This window comes from Octodon degus, unplaced genomic scaffold, assembly GCF_000260255.1.
Source record: "Octodon degus isolate 3935 unplaced genomic scaffold, OctDeg1.0 scaffold00149, whole genome shotgun sequence".
Classification (NCBI taxonomy): Eukaryota; Metazoa; Chordata; class Mammalia; order Rodentia; family Octodontidae; genus Octodon; species Octodon degus.
In genome coordinates this window covers 7,435,686-7,452,967 of record NW_004524725.1, presented here as the reverse complement: position 1 = coordinate 7,452,967, position 17,282 = coordinate 7,435,686, and positions in this window count along the sequence as shown.

Here is a 17,282-nt window from a genome sequence, read left to right as displayed (position 1 = left end):
ACTTTAGATTATAGGAACAAAGACTATAATTATATAACAAAATAGATTATAAATTAGGAGTTGTTATGCAAAATGTTTTCCCTTGTTAGAGTGGATTTACACTACGTTCCTCTGGTGAAGCCAATTGCTAGCTTCCAATTGCTTCCTTTCGTCTAGCATGTGTTGCCCAACACCTGGATTCCTCAGGCCTACCTCGTTAGCCAGCATTCTGGGCACCTCCATGCCAGTCCCACTGGAGAGTGCAGTGGATACCTGCTTTGCTTTAAGCAGCGTAGAACTCCCCTTAGTTCTAGGCCTATAAGAAACATTTTTAGTCAGACAAATTGAGCTAGTATTTTTTAAAAAGACATTTCCTATTATCGTATTTTCTTATTTTAAAAATTAATTTAAATGTTATACTTTACATATTCATAAAGATCACATTCATCATAGGAAATTTGTACCTGTGTGTGGTATAATTTGATTATTTGTCCCAACCAACTTCAATCCCTGTTCTGCTGGTTATCTTATCTGTCTTATCTTACCTTAATGTATTTGGTTGTTTAAGAGTCTCACTATGCAACTCAGACTCTTGGTGGTCCTCCTGCTTATAACCTCACCTGCTATGGGATTACAAGCGTGTGCCACCATGCCTGGACTTTGGCAGGCTCAGTCCACCCTGTGGGCAGGGCTGGTGATACATGTGGTGCCAGGCATTGAAGAGTGGTCCCCCTTGTGCCTGCCTAAGCTTTCCTAAGCAGGCCCTTTAGTCCGCTGAGCTATCTTTCCAGTCTTGCATCATTCTTTATAAAACATTACTTTCATAAGTTGACCTGAACTCAAGTTAAAGTATGGAGTGAGTTTTCAAGTGGTTAAACAGTGAGGTGTGGGCTACAGCTGTCTTTTGACCATCAAATCTTGATAATAAGTTGTCACCATCATAATGAAAAATGAAATATATTTGCTTTTGAACTCCACTTTTAAAACACAGGTAAACAAATTTATTGAACCATCTTGATTTTTTATCCTTTCCCAGTATTTTGTCTTTTTTTCCTTGTTCCTTTTCTTTTATAAACGATTTTTTTCCTCTTCTCTAGTCAGATCCTCTACAAAATGACAGATTGCTGTTTTCTTTGCAGGATACTGCAGTAGAATAGCACAGAAGGGCGCTTACAAAGAACAGAAAACTACTTCTCAGGTATAAAGCATCAGAAGTCTGACACCACCATGCTGGAATGTTAATTTTATGGGCATGCAGAACCCAAACCTTTAGGTCGGGTTTATTAAAAACAGATATTTCCATGTTTCCATTCACATTTACATAATCTTAAGCCATGTTTTAATCACTGTTTACCTATAAAAAATTACTTTTATTCAGAAAAAAAAAGATCCATGAAAAGTAACATGGTGTCATGCTAGTATTTCTAACAAGGTTATTGGCAGAAGTAGATTGCTCCTTCTTTTCTAGGCTTCTTTGGTCCTGGGCAGGTAAATTATCCTATTTTCATTCTTCCAATTCAACCACTCAAAGTATAACAGCTTAAAATTGTCCAGTTTAAAAGAGGAACACATATTTGAGGAACTGTGTTATGTTAATGCAGCACAGTCTCAATACAAGGCAACTGTTAAAGTCAGTCTACACCTCTTAGGTTGTTTTAAGAGTTCTGGTTTATTAAGAAGAGATATTCACTCCTTCTACCATGGACGTGGTGCTGTGTGCAATCCAGGGATCCTGGTCTCACACCGAGGATTACAAGTAGGTTAATCAGTAGTATAAGAATCAACTGCCAGCTCCACGGCTCCTGGTTTCAGTGTCCCTTTAGTTTCAGAAGTCTAAACAAGCTGATATTACAACAGATGTTGTAATCTGGAATTAGATGTCCATCTATTATGTTTCCTGCACAGATTGCTGTAAATGTATTGGTTATGGATTCAACAGAAACTTCCAGATAAAATTTGCTACAAGTATCAAGGGATACTACGATATTCCTAAATACTTGAACTTAAAAAAAAATGATATCTCCAGGTTCTGCATGCCACACTGTCCCCACCCCCAGGGCACGGTGGGCCCGCAAGGAAAGCTAGGTGTGGTGGCCCATGCCTGCAATCCCAGCACTGAGGAGGCCGAAAATAGGAGGATCAATATGAGTCTGAGCTGCACAGTGAGACCCAGTATCAAATTCACAAATGGTAAACAAACAAAATAATGTTATTCAGCGGGCAAGATGTAGACATGATGTCTTGTCTAAACCATAGTAGTACAAATCTTTCCTCTCATTGAACTAACAGAAAGTAGCTGTAATCCATCCTAACTATCTTGTATATACATATGTATATATTTTTCACTACAAAATGGTCCTTTATTTATATCCCCCTTTTTTGTTTCGTTTTGTCAGAGATAGGTGTTCCATCGCTGTTAGAGAAGCTGCATTTGGAGACGTTATTAAAGGACCTATGAATGCTTGATGCCAGTCCAAATATTGTAGGTACTTGAATTCAGCAAAGTAACTCAATAGAGTCCAATAGTCAGTAGTAGTAGTGAGTTACCAGCACAACTGGCAATTGTCCAAAAGGAGACAACAAAATGCAATGTATTAATTATTGTAACTGTCCTACTTCCTGTTTTGAAACTGTTTCATTGCTATGTTATCTTTTTTTCTCATTAAAGTAAATAAAAAAATTGAAATAATAAAAATTTCTTAAAAATGATATAAGGATAGAGCAAACGCATTTGGAAAAGAGATGCACATAAGAGTTTGGAAGAGCCTGGGTAGAATGTGATGAGATTGTATATTGAAGGCCTCGTGCACTCATAGACAGGTTATTTAGAAGAGGTGGCCAGTAGAGTGGCCACTGCTGACTTGCCATTCTGGAGGCCTGAATAAGATATGAGATAGAAAAACTGAGTTTACTTGCTTGTTGCTTTGCTACCCTCTTCCTGGCGTGGACGTTTTGTCCTCTGTGATGGCCGTCTTCTATGCCACCCTGCCTTGGAGCTAGCTGGTTGTAGGCTGAGACCTCTACATATTGTGAGATAAATTAAGTTTTCTCCCTTTAACTTTGGATGTTGGGTATTTTGACATAACAATGACAGAAAAACAGATAAGACAGAATTTGGTATCGGACAACTGGAGTCATTGCTGTGACCATACCAGACTATTAGGTTAGGAGCTTTTGGGACTGGCTTGTGGGAAGGGAAGGAGTTCCAAAAGGTTTGGAGACGTAGGCTGAAAAAGTAGTGCTGGAAAGTCTTTGGCTGCATTTAAAGGGAGATTCTGGGCAGAGCTCAAAAGAGCTCCATTGTGAAAGACCATACTCAGGTGATTTCTTCTGGGAAAAAGGACTTCATTGGCTGTTGGAACCAGACATGTCTTATATCTTGGCTGAAAGTTTGTCTGAATTTTCCTCACGTTTGGCGACTTTGAATAAAACGGAGATAAGGGTAGTGGACTAATTAATTTGGCAGAAGAAATTTCAAAGCAGTCTCCTACAGAGGCAGTTAAATTGCTATTGATGGGTGCTTTTAGCTAGATATGCTGAGGTTCAAGAGCAAAGAGATGATAAAAGCATTTTAAATGATTTAGAAAGCTCTGAATTAAGTCAGAAAAGTAACTAGTAAATCTGTGGACTCAAGATGATAGAGCAGAGGAGATCTTCATTGCTGAGAAGGAATAGAAGAAAAGGTGACCTGAGGGCATCACAAAAAGCAGCAGGTCTCCACCCTTGGAAGCTTCAATATTGCAAATGTAAAAAGCTTTGCTTTGAGAACAGATAGTCTAAGTGCAGCATATTCCAGAATGACAGCTTACTAGGGATGTTGTTTCTTGTCACTTTGTTCGTAGGCACTAGACCCCAACAGCCAGGAGAGAAGGAAGGCTGGCTGCCAGCAGACTCTGGAATCATTCCTGTGAAACTGGTTTTAGGCATATGCATATGCAAGAGTAGTGGTGTCAGAAAGGCTTCCATCCAAGTTTCAAAAGAAAAGCCAAGTGGCCAGGAAGTGTATCCTCTAGCAAATGGCATGTAGAGCTCAGGGTATGAAGCCAAAGGTGCAGTGGAAACCTTGGAAGTTGAGACAAGCCAGAAATGTGGATAATATATGGAAAACTGCAAGGAATGAACATATCTAGTCCCAGAGAGTAGCAATGGGAGCTATAAGCACTGACAGTACCCTAGGAGTGGAGCCATTTAATCCCTTTGGAATTCACAACTCACTACAGATTGCCAGGGATGTTGTCAGTGGAACTGTGGGATTTAATGTTTTTCCAACTAGATTTGTGTCTTGCATTTCTTCCTATCCCTGGTATGCAACTTTTGGAATAAAAATGTCGATCTCATGCCATTAAATGTGGGAAGTGTTTAACTTTCTTTTCATGTATCTATGGGCTTGCAGCTAAGAGTTTGCCTTAAAACTAGAAGACTTTGAAGTTGGACTTTGTAGCAATGCTGAAACTGCTAGAACTTTGGTAACATTTAGAGCTGGATTAAATGTCATTTGCATAAAGGAATGTACATGATTCTTTGAGGCCCAGGGAAGAATAATATGTTTTGTGCTTAAATGTCCTCAGAAAGCCTCATAAAGTCTTAGATGGGGCTTTTTAATACTTAGCTGAATCTAGATTGGAGTATGCTGGAATTTAATTGATGGTGTCATGCAAGGATAAGGGTACTATGATTAATGGTATGCATGCCATCCACTCTAGCCTGGCTATGATAAGAGAGATAGAAACAAAAGTTGGCTACCCTTCTATCCACCAACTTGGATTATCTTGTCCAATAATCTCTCTCTACCATGCTTTTAAGTCTATTTCATCATTGTTAGCTTCTTCCCCAGATCTGGCTTCATAGTACAGCCCACCAGAATGCTCTGGTACCCAAATAGGTTGTTCAGCATTCCGTGGAAAAACACAAGCATATCCTCTATCCCAAAGTAGCTTTGTTGCTTTACTTTCTGTTTTTCTTGCTGCTGAGACAGAACAGCACTAAACAATCAAAGATATAGAACAGGTTTATTTAACTCACAATTTGGAGAATTTCCACTACAGTTGGCTGGCTCCAAGACAGGGTGGCATGGCCAAAGGGCCTCACAGAGTAGAAAACAGTTTATGTCAGGCAGAAGAAGAAAGAAAACATTACAGCAAGAGATGATCACAGGTTTCCTTTGTTCCTGTGTGCTACTCAGGTTACTTAGGGAGGTATTACCCTTAATCCCAGGACCCTTGATTCTAGCAGTGCATTCTGTATCAATTCCAGCATCTCACCATACAGACACAGCCAATTCTGGGGAAAATGCACTTGTGGTTGCATGAGGCTTTGTGGTGAGATCTATTTACCAGACATAATACCTAATAGCTCCGCTTTGCAAATTTCAAAGAAACATATTCCAAATAGCCTTCTTTTCCACATAATTCTTCTGAAATCTGCAATGGTTTTAGGCCATTCTGTAACACCAAAATCCAGAAACAAACAGGAAATACTGCAAACATTTTTAGAAAATGAAGCTGATTTGACATACCTAAACATAAATATTATTTCTTCCAAGTACAAGATTAGAAAATGTATAGTCAAGTCAAAATAAATACAAAAAGTGATTCTTAATTTTTTTACAAAATTATGACCTAGTGATTATATATCTTTGTTTTTTATTTAAAATTTTCAATGATATTAATTTATTTTAACATTTAATTTCATTTAAATTTTTTGTAATCCATAGGGATTTTGTGGGTCTAATCTGATCTTTTCTCCAAATATCTCTTTCTTTCATTCTTTTCTTTGTTTATTTCTCTCTCTCTTTCTTTCTTTCTTCCTATTTTTCCTTTTTCATCTGTTTTTTTTTAATATTTATTTATTTATTGCGTGTTTGGGTGTGTGTGGGTGTGTGTGTGGCCAGCTCAGCCCACCAGGGGGGCGGGGCTGGCTGGCATGTGGTGCTGGGGGATTGAACTGCGGTTCCTGTGATTTTGCTTAGCTTAGTTTGTACTAAGTAGGTGCTTTAGACCACTGAGCCATCTCACCAGCCCCTCATCTGTTTTTTATTCCCATCATTCCCCTTTTACTTTCTCTAAATTTTCTTTATCCCATTAGATTATTATTTCTATTATTATTGGCCCATATTTATGTCAGATAATGTTTGTTTTCAAAGTTTGTACCATTCAGATTTTATTTACTCCAGGTTCTTACACTAGCAAAACAATACGAGGTTTGATTTATTTCCCTTTTTTTCTTTCTTTTTTTTTGGCGGATTTTTTTTTTTATTTCCCTTATGAGTAATGACTCTAGATGCATCCACTTGCCTATGAATGCCTCAAATTCATCCTTTTATTGCTGATAAATGATTCATTGAAAATATACCACCTTTATAAACTATTCATAGGTAAGGAACAACTGGGATGAGGAGATGTACAAAAGAAAGAAGGAAGGATAAAAGATATATTTATGTACATGTGCAGGATTTGTTGGAAAATTGTACTGCTTATTTCTGCTGGTCTATTGTAAGGAAAGTTAGTGCTTATATTTTCCCCCCTTTTCAACTTCTTATATCTCTTTAAACCAATTTTTCATGCTTATGTGTGGTAATCTAAACATCAAATTTGAAGACAACAGTATGCGCTACAACAATATTATTACAGTGCATAGCGTTGATAGAATTCCTTCTTGAATTCCAATATTTTTTGTTTTGGTACTGGGGATTGAACTCAGGATCCTGCACTTGCCAGGCAAGCACTTATTCTACTGAGCTATCTCTCCAGCCTCAGAATGCCTATTATTTTGTTTAGTGAAATTCAGTACCTTTACTAAATTTTTTTAACAAATATTACTTTTTAGCAAAGAGTTTGTATGATGTTGTGGCATATTCAGGGAGAGAAGCACTAACAGCAGACCAAATGTACAGGCACTGGCTCTATTAGAAGCTAGTGAATGATACCCAGACACTGAATAAAAACAGAAACAAAGCAAAACAAAACAAACAAACAAAAAAAAAACCATCAGGGGGCGGGGAGATGGCTGAGTGGAATAAGTGCTTCCCTGGCAAGCGCACAGGCCTGAGTTCAATCACAGGTTTTGAAAAAAAAAAAAAAAAAAAAAAATCAGCCCTCACTTGGACTTTACTTACATTTTATATACTTTCTGTTTCTACCACATCACCATTTTACCTGGATTTCAATAATTGTAGAAAAATGTTACATAATTAAGGTAACACTTTCCAGAACTTGTTGGTAATGTGCTCGTCAGGTGGAGACTGTGGTATAATGTTTAACCTACTTATCAATTTGCTTTAACTATTTGTTCCCATTTTCATAGCATTGTGTTTCTTAGTGAGTTTTATGACCATCCTTATGGGAGAGGGTAGGAGAGTGAGCTCGTACTATTTAAGTGAACTTAAGTTATTTTTAAAATGTTACTACTAAAAGAAAATTTGCAATAGTATGTTCATACTTGGAGTGCCTGTCATTCTGGTCTTCTGAATATGTGCTGCTTTTCATGACATGCCAGTTGCTTCTGTGCTGTCTCTTGGGTAGATGATTGTTTAAAAAGGAAGGGGGTGGTGAATGAAAGCAGGAGACAAGAAACATATTGTTATGGGGCTGTCCTGCTACAATGTTGTATATTATTAGATTTCTGGACTTATGTGTAAACATATATAATTCTTTATTCCTATTTTGTAAATGTATTTTAATTTAAAAATTTTATTTCATCATATTTTGTAGGGACTTAAAGTTTAACATATCAATACTTGATGAAAAACACCTGTTCCATGTTATGCCTAAGATGTTTCATATTCAGACAGGTAGTGAGGTTAAGCTCAACAGCATAAGTTGTATGGTAATAACAATAAGCCTCTCTTTTGGAGGGTTAACAACTTTAGTTTCCAGATGAAGAATTGGAGAAAAAGTAGGGCCGCTAGGAAAGCCAACATTTTGGCCCTAGCCTTGCAAGGTCAATTAAGACTCAGGACATAGGAGAACCTGTATTGTAACATCATGGAACTCAGTAGTGTCCCAAATTTTCTGATCAAGGAGAATATGGGTCCAAAAAGGAAAATTATCCATGATGTAGGGTGTGCCTAAGGAGAGTCACATGGAAAGAAAACATTCTCTCAGGCTTTCACAGAGAGCAAAATGGCCAGGCAATGACCATGACTCATCCACGACTGACACAGACAAAGGATCTACAATCCGAGGTACAAGGTCTCAGTATAAATCCTGAGGGGTTTTGACTGACCTTATCAGATCCAAAAGCAACAATTCTTGTTACATAAAAATGAAGTGAAAGAAGTAAAGCCATGTTGTCATATTGAGTTGTAGGGGACTCAACCTCTGATATTGCCAGTCAAGCAGAAGACCCAATACTATTATGAACTACTGGACTATTTTGGAATATTTTGCTGACTTTACACACCTATAATATTTAAATGACTGAACTAAACAAAAAAATGGTATACAGAGGAACGACCATTTTGTATCAGTGTATTCAAAATGGTTAGGACATATATATAGCTATATTTTCTTAATTCACTGAACAGAGGGATTTGTTCTAATAGTACTTTTAAACAGGATATCTTGTGTGCACTTTGTACAACAAATAACCATTAGGAAGACAGTATGCAAAATGTTAATTATTGGAACTGTCCTACCAATTTTATTTGAAACTGGCTCATTGCTATTTATGTCTCAATAAAATTATGGAGACAAAAGAAAATAGTCTGTCCTTCTGAGTGTCACCTGAACTCTATTGCTTGATGATAAAATTTTAATCCAATAATAGCCCCCCAAACTTTGTTTATCGGTGTTCCATTTGTTTTAATATTGGGTCATGAACAAATACAAACCTTTTATTTAAATTAAGATGCATTCGGTTGTGAAACCACACATCTCTAATCTTGACACTTGCGAGACTGAAGCAGAAGATTTGCTGTGATTTCATTGCCAGCCTGTGCTACAAAGTGAGCTCATGGCCAGCCTGAACTGAACAGTGAAACCCTGTCTCCAAAACAAAAGAAAATAAAACAAGAAAGCTAATAAATTTGGAATATTTTTTGGCGTGCTTAGGCTGTTGTAAAAAAAATACCAAGGCTTAAGGGTCTTACAAATAAACACTGATTTTTCATACAGCTCAAGTAAAGTTAAAGATCAAGATATGTACCTGTGATCAATCCATATTATGATGAGAATTCTTTTCCCAGCCTTTAGATGCCCCTGTAGTACTCACTCCACATGCTGTGCTTCATTAGTGTGTGGGTTGGGAGACACTGACATAACCTTTTATGAGGACACAGATCTTATCTAATCAGAGCACTGTCTTTATGACCTCATCTTACTTTAACTACATCTATAAAAGCCATGTCTTTAAATCTAGTCACAATGAACATGAAGGCTTCCACAAATGAATTTTGTAGAAGCACAAATACTCAGTTAATAATGTGAGATTTAATAATAAATATACATGTGATTTATTATCTAATATAACTACTAGTCCTTATGGCACATCATTAGCCATGAGTTAGTCTTCATATTTTTATATATTTCCCACATATCTTCAATAAACAGTTAGATTCTCAAAAATAAAAATAAAGTTACAAAAAAGACAGACAAATTACTACCCTTATACATTTATATTTCTAGATATATGTATTTAAATTCTTATAATAAATAATTCTGATAATGATAATAACTAAAAAGATAACTTGTGCAAGGGTTTGAATATGTCCCAATAAAGTGTGCACTAGAAACATTATCCAGTGCAAAAGTTTGGGAAGCTGAGACTAAATGAAAGGTGAATGGATTCATACCACTATGTGTGGGTACTGAATATGTTATAGTGACAGTGGACTCCTTAAAAAATTGGAAGTTCTGCACTTCATCTCTTTGTAACTTGCTGTCTTGCATTTTACCATTACATGATATAGCAAGCAGCTCCTCATGTACTTTTGACATCTTGATACTGTGGTTCTCTGCCCTTAGAAGTATAAGAAATAAATCAGAATTTTTGTAGTTACTCAGTCTCTAGTGCCCTGTTATGACAACATAAATGAACTGAAACACTTCTCTTCCAGGAAAAATAATGTGAGGTACATAACTTATCCATATTAAATCTTTTTTTAAAAAAAATCACAATAGGCACTACAAACTAAAATTGATAAACCACAGTTATGATTCAAATAAAGCAACAACAATATAGACATAAATGAGAAAGAATAAAGAGCTTTTCACTTTTATAAAACAAGTCAAATGAAAGCTTTAAAAAACACATAGGATTTTCTTGGAATAATATAATAATAAAATCAGAATTTATGAGTTAAAGCAAGAATCAAGAGCAAAGCCAAACATTCTTTTTTTTTTTGCAAACAGTCTGATTAACTGTAGTTTTGAAAAGTAAATCAATGAAATAACTACTTAAGCATAGTTGGCACTCTGGTAAAATGAACAAAAAGCAAGGGGCTTTAAAAACAATATTAAAAAAAAGAAAGTAAAGTCTATCATCAGGTGCCAACATATTGATATTTTATTTCTCAGTCTTTAGACAAGCTTAGAAATGTGTTACTTTTCTTCTTTGGTTACTTAGTCTCTGGGTATTCTATTAAAGCACCATAGTGGAACCAAAAGACTTGTTCAGTGAAAAAGGACATTCATACAACTTAACCTACATCCAACTATTACAAATTGGGCTGCTATCAACATAATTTCTCTTTGTTAATTTAAATAAAGTTTTGTGCTAATATTGCTTAGACAATTAAATGCACATATCTTGAACTCTGAATAGTTAATTAAAAGATAATGTACTATGTATTAAGCATTAGTATCTTTTTATTATCTTGTGCTGAAATTTTTTTTTACTTTTCTCTATTTAAAAATATTAAAAAAAACAAAAATCTTAGCTTCCATGAATTCCTTTGTGAGTTATACTAGTACTGTATGTAGTCTAAAATTAATAATATATAGTGTATGAACAAAATATAATAACAACAAAAGAGATCACAATAAAAAATAATGAATTCAACCTTTCAGAGAGTCTGCTGAGTTAAACAGAAGTTAACACAGGAATTGCCGTATATAACACAAATATGTGCAATAAATATCACAGTTCATGGTTTAAAATAAGGATGAAGTGTACCATCAAAGATTCTTGTTAGTGAAGTGAAATTGTACAACTTTTAATATGTGATATTTTAATATTGTGACCCCAAAAAAGGTTTAGAAAACATAATATCGAAAGAGAAAAATTAATGAGTTATAGCACTAAAAGAGCTCACAAATGAATACAATTATTAACTATTTTCAAAAATATGAAAAATCATTATACCACTCACTAAAACAACAAAGCTAAAAGTATTTCAATGTAAGAAGTGCTATGGAGTTCTGGGTGTAGTAGTGAACATCTGAAATCCCAGCACTGGGGAGGCTGACACTGGACTACTGCTGCAAGCTTGGGGTCAACCTGGGTTACAGAGTGAATTCAAGGTCAACCTGAACTGTGTTGTGAGCCACTGTGTCAGAAAGACACACACACACACACACACACACACACACACACACACATCAATGAAGTAGAACCACTAAAAAAATTAAAATAGAAAATATTTATACTTGTGAAGTGCTGTAAATAATTTAAGACCAACTATTGCAGAAAATATATATCTAAAATGATCCCAAACATAAAAAAGTATTTAAACCCATAATTTATCAAAGAATAAATACAGTTTTTTAAAGCACTATCAAAGAAAAGAAGGTGGATTAGTTAGTTTCCCACATAATCATAAAATTCCATTAAACTCTCCTGTCTTGGACTATTAGATTAGTTTAACACAGTGAGAAGTACTTTATCGATGATTTTCTAAGCTACAACTTGAGCAAGGATCTACAAAAATTATAAACAAACATTAAAATAGCAAAAGAAACAAAAGATTTCCTCTTCAGATAACTAGAGACAACTATCATTTAAACAAAGATAGTGCTATTTCATTTTCACTCATTATTTGCAAGTACCATACTTCCTGTAAAAATGTAGTTGATTGTTTAAAAAGAATTTCAAACAATATAGCAAAATAAATAAAATTATCTCTAATAGTTGAAGCCTTAATCCTACTTTTAAGTGATTGCACATACATAGTAAGGATATAAGGGTTAATCCACTGCGTCTGCCTGAAAATTTTAGAAACTTAACTAAGTGACTCAGCAGTTCTACATGTGAGAGCCTAGAGGACCTGCCCTGGGGTGGCTATGTACATTCTAGGATGTTATAGTGATGGATTCATGTGTCAATTTGAGAAGTTAGGAGTGTAGTGACTACAATTCTGCATCCTAGGGTGTAGGGGACCACCCCGTGTGGGCAGCTTGCATACCACATGAAGGAGGAAAAGAGACTTGCTTTCCGCTGCTACTCCTGTTGCTTCGTGTCCTCCACAGTCAGGAATGTTTGTCCCTGTGCCATGCCGACTGATTAGGGACTGAAACCTCCACAAACTGTGTGCTAAATAAACCTTTACTCACTTAATTTTAGGTGTTCTGTGTTTTGTCTCTCCAATGAGAAAAGAAACTAACACAAAGGATGTGTGATAATAAAAATGTACACATTCAATATGTACACAGATTTTATAAATGCCGAAGATATAACCTGCATTTCTGAGGATGAATAATATCAAGTAATAGAAAAATAAATCCTAGATCCCTCTATGCGCTTAATTATCAGTCAAATGATTAGAAATATAGACTTATTTCTGTAAAACAATGCTCATTTTTGTAAGACAATTTAATACACTTGTGCATAAAATATATAAAAATAAAAACAAGATTAAGTTGAATGAGATGGTAACTTGAATACAGAGAGTAGTAACTTAACTAACCTAATGTATCGCTACATTATTTAAATAGAATATAGCATAAATATTTAAAAATGCAAAATTTAATTAATTACATAAATTAAAAGATATACACTCAAATCTAGTTTGAATTCCAGATAAAAGGAATAGAGATATAAAGAGATAATATTAAAAGGGACATAATGTGTAATAATTTTCCAGAAATGGTGAAGGACAGTGCTGCACAATTTTAGAATCACACTGAATTATACAGAAGCAAATAAAAGAAACATACAACATGAAGGAGGAACACATAGACACAGTAAAATGAATCAAAAACAATTATGTAAAGGGGACCAACTTTAAAATAATGCGAAAATAAAAGACCACATTAACGGAATGTTAACAAGACTACTGCTAGATTCCTCACCTTAGCAATCACAAAAAATTACTCATTGTTAGAGTTCTAAATTTTCAGCTCATTTAATTGTGTATCCAAAGTAAAAATAAGTTCAGAAAAAAAAAGTTTGATACACAGGAGTCACTTCAGGAACACCTAAATTTTTTTTTTATTTTATTTATTTATTTATTTATTTTTTATTTTATTTATTTATTTATTTTTTGGATCACACAGCCGGCCCTGAGGGTGGGGCTGGAGCAGCTTGAGGTGCCAGGAGTGGAGCCATGGTCCCCTGCATCTACCTAAGCTTGACTAAGCAGAGGCTTTACACTGCTGAGCCGTCTTGCTGACCCCATCTAAGCTTATTGTTACTTTCAGTGACCCTTAACTTTAGCAAATTGTTGATTCTACTCAGTCTGCTATTGGACATTTTCCTCAAAGCATAGACTCTGGACTGGACAGCTGCTTCCCAGTAGTTGCTCCTGGCATTCTCCTTTCTGTTTTCTCATTCTGGCCATTCACTGGAAAATCCTCTGCATGTACAGACCAGCAGTCAAAACTGTAACTTTCCAGAGCCTACCCTCAAAGAAGAAGAATGGTGGTTGGATGAACTAGGCAATCCTGGGAAGCCCCTCCTGTCATTTACTAGTGACCTTAATCTTTGTCTCATTTTCCCAGCTATTTCAATCCCATTTGCAGAGATAATCCCCAGTAGGAATTACACCCTCATTCTTATCTCAAGTTCCCTGTGAGGTCTCCAACAGAAAGTAAGTATAGAATGTGGAGTATATGAGATGCTGAGGCATAAAAGGAAAGCTGAATTACAACATTAAGAATCACATTGAACCTGGGCTTAGGAACACATTCCTATAATCCCAGAACTTTGACAAGAGGATTACAAATTTAATCACAACCTGTACACTTTAGGGAATAGTTAATTCATGTCTCACAAAAAATGGGAAGGAAACTGGAGATGCAGCTCAGAATGAAGGCCCTGTATTCAATTCCCAATACAATACTAAGAACAGACAAAGAAACAGAACTGTGCAAGCTTCATCATAATATTTTCTGAAGAATAGGTTCAATATAGTCTTGGAGGGGCAGAAAACATAAAACAGCATCTGCTATCCTTTCTATATAATAGGCATATCCCCCCCCCAAGAGTTCATGCGCTATAATCTAATTTCCATAGTGAGGAGTTCAAAGAAATCTTACTACAGTGTTTGAAGAGTCTCACTAGGAAACTTAGAAATGAAAGAGACATGACTAGCATTAGATAAAGTTATTAAATGAAATCATTGGACAGAGTCATGATACAGTAATCCCTTGAAGGACTGAGTGGAATATACCTTTCCATCCTTTGCCGCGAGATGTCCTGACAATAAAGAAGTCATTACTAGATGTGGACCCTTGAAATTTTGCAAATAACTGTGAGCTAAGTAAAGTGTACTGGTTTATAAAGTTTGTTAACCTCAGATATTTTCATTATAATAATGCACAGCAATGTGGATAATTAATATTAGTAATAGGTACTCTCTGAAAGTGTGGACATGATTTTGAAGTGGCTATTTATAGAACCTGAAAGGGTTAAAGGAACTGGATAACAGAAGCCTTGAGTTTTTTACAGAGAAATTTATGGGAGAGTCCAATGAGGGCTCAGAAGATGAGGCTAGCAAAATGATCCAAGAGAATGATGGATTCTATTAAAAGTTAGAAAAGTCAGCCTTGTTACACTGTAGCGAAGAATTTGGATGCATTTATGCTCATGCCCTGAAGCTTTTTGGAAAACTAAATTTAAAGATGATGAAGAAATTTTGAAGAAAAAAATATCTAAAATGCAAAGTATTAACACTGTGATATGAATATTGGCAGCTTTCAGTGAAATTCTTACTGAGACTATGGGGGAAAATGTAGCCAAAAAGAAAGAGAGAAAATTCCCATCCTAGCCAGGAAGTGAGCAGAGAATAGGCCTATAAATGCACAACCAAGAAAACACTCACGGAGGCTACTGCGAATCAGAGGGTGCCGGTTGATTTGCATTGAAACACTTTGGAAAAGCCTCAAGGGGCATCTCTGAAATTTTGGAGGCCACCTGCACCTTCACTGGAGCAGGATTTCCACAGCAGAAGGTTTCTCCAGAAAGCTCTCCGTAGGATTTTCCAGCCTTGGCACTGAGGAGACCTGCCCCGGATTCCTTCTTTGCTCAAGGTGCATTTGTGGCTCAAGTATGCTTCGCTGCAAGATACAGCACCCAGAAAGGCTGCCATTGGGCTGCATTGAGTTTGCCTGTGCACTGGAACCTGGCAAAGACACCTAGGTGGGACAAAGCTAGGTGGAGCCATGGGGTGGGAGCTGCAGCTGGACCTGAGAAAAACAGGCTACAGCAACACGCAGTGTGCCTGTCAGGAAAAGCTTCAGGCACTCCGCACAATTGCCAGCCCACACATATGATTATGTGACTGTCCTGCATGCAGGGACAGGGTTGCCAAGGACTGGAATTCAGCTCTGCAGAGCACTGTGCACAGACGACAGACTTAGATGGTTTATGACTGAATGTAGATCGTTGTGGAATTTAGTTTTGCTTTTGGATAAATACTAATTTCTTCTTTCCTATTTCTCTCTTTTGGAGTAACAATCTGTACCACGCATATTATTAGATGTACACCATTATATATTGAAAGTAGACAATTTGGTTTGATTTTACAGACTCACAATCACAAAACATTGCCTTGAGCCTCACATTTTGTAGTTTTTCAATTAATGTTGTAACAAGCAAGCCTTTGTAGGTGTCAATGATAGAATGATTTTATTTTATATCTGAAGAAGAATATACACCTATGGGATTATGTTGATGTAGTTGAATTGTTTATCCCAAGAGCTAATGTGTTGAAATTTAATCTACATTGTTAGGTAAGAAAAGTATGAAATTAGTGTGGAGATGTATTTACCAGTGGGAGGGGATCAAGGTTATACAGTCATCATGGTGAAGCACCCTGACTGTTAATGATTTCTGTGTAAGAAGTAGGGAGACCACAAGGCACGCACACACACACACACACACACACACACACACGCTTCTTGGCATTTAATGTTTCCTGTTCTGACAGTATAAAAAGCCTGACAGTAGGAAGTTCATCGTAAAATATGACCTTTGAATCAATAAATCTGTAGGTGAATACCTTCTTTTTAGAAAGTTAACTAAACTCAGGTATTTTATTATAAAAATACATGCATAGTAAATATTAGACAGCATAAATATATATGTGTGAAAATGGGAATAATGAGAGCTACGATATTTAGTACTTTTTAGTCTTCTTACAGTTAATACACTATTAATATTTCAGGGGAACCTGACAAACCTTTAGTGATAGCAGGACAGTGATGGATGAGGTAGGTGTACAAGATTGCAACTGAGATAGAGAGTGAACAACTGTCTGCATCCTAGAGAGACAGACAGTGCTGCTTGTTCTCAGTCCAAGAAGCTGGAAGCAACAGAAGAAGAGAGAAGTCTCTGAAGTGTCACTGCTATGAGTCTACATTGGAAACTGAAAAGAGTGGACACAAATTTCCAAAGAATCCAACGGCACAAGTCATATTCTTAAACAGAATGAAGTTTTTTAAAAATTGTAGTGTACATTTGTATAGTACCACCTGGGCGACTCTCCTTGAAAGAGGAGCAATTGTCTCCATTTGGCTGAACCTGACCCTCTTTCCTTGTGCAAACGGCTCTACGCAATGCACATCGCTGTAGCCAAGGTGCTGTGGTAGTCTTTGCAGATGGCGGGTGTGTTTACCTCCTGCTGCTTTCTAGTAGGAGCTGGGTCAAGAAAGGATAAAGATCCAATGCTCCACGCTATTGGTTGGGATTGAACCTCAAGATAGAGACTACAACTTCCTGGGGCTTCAAAGATTACACACCAGAACTGAAGCATTGATCCCAAGACATTGGACACTATCTCCATTGTGTAACATGGATTGCTCTCTAGGTAACCTTCTCTCTGCATGTTGCAAAAGTGAATGCAGGCCTCCCTCCTAGCCCAGCTCACGGCACTCGTGTTCTTTCTGCCATTCTTGCAATCACTCTTCCTCAAGCCACTTCTTTTTTCA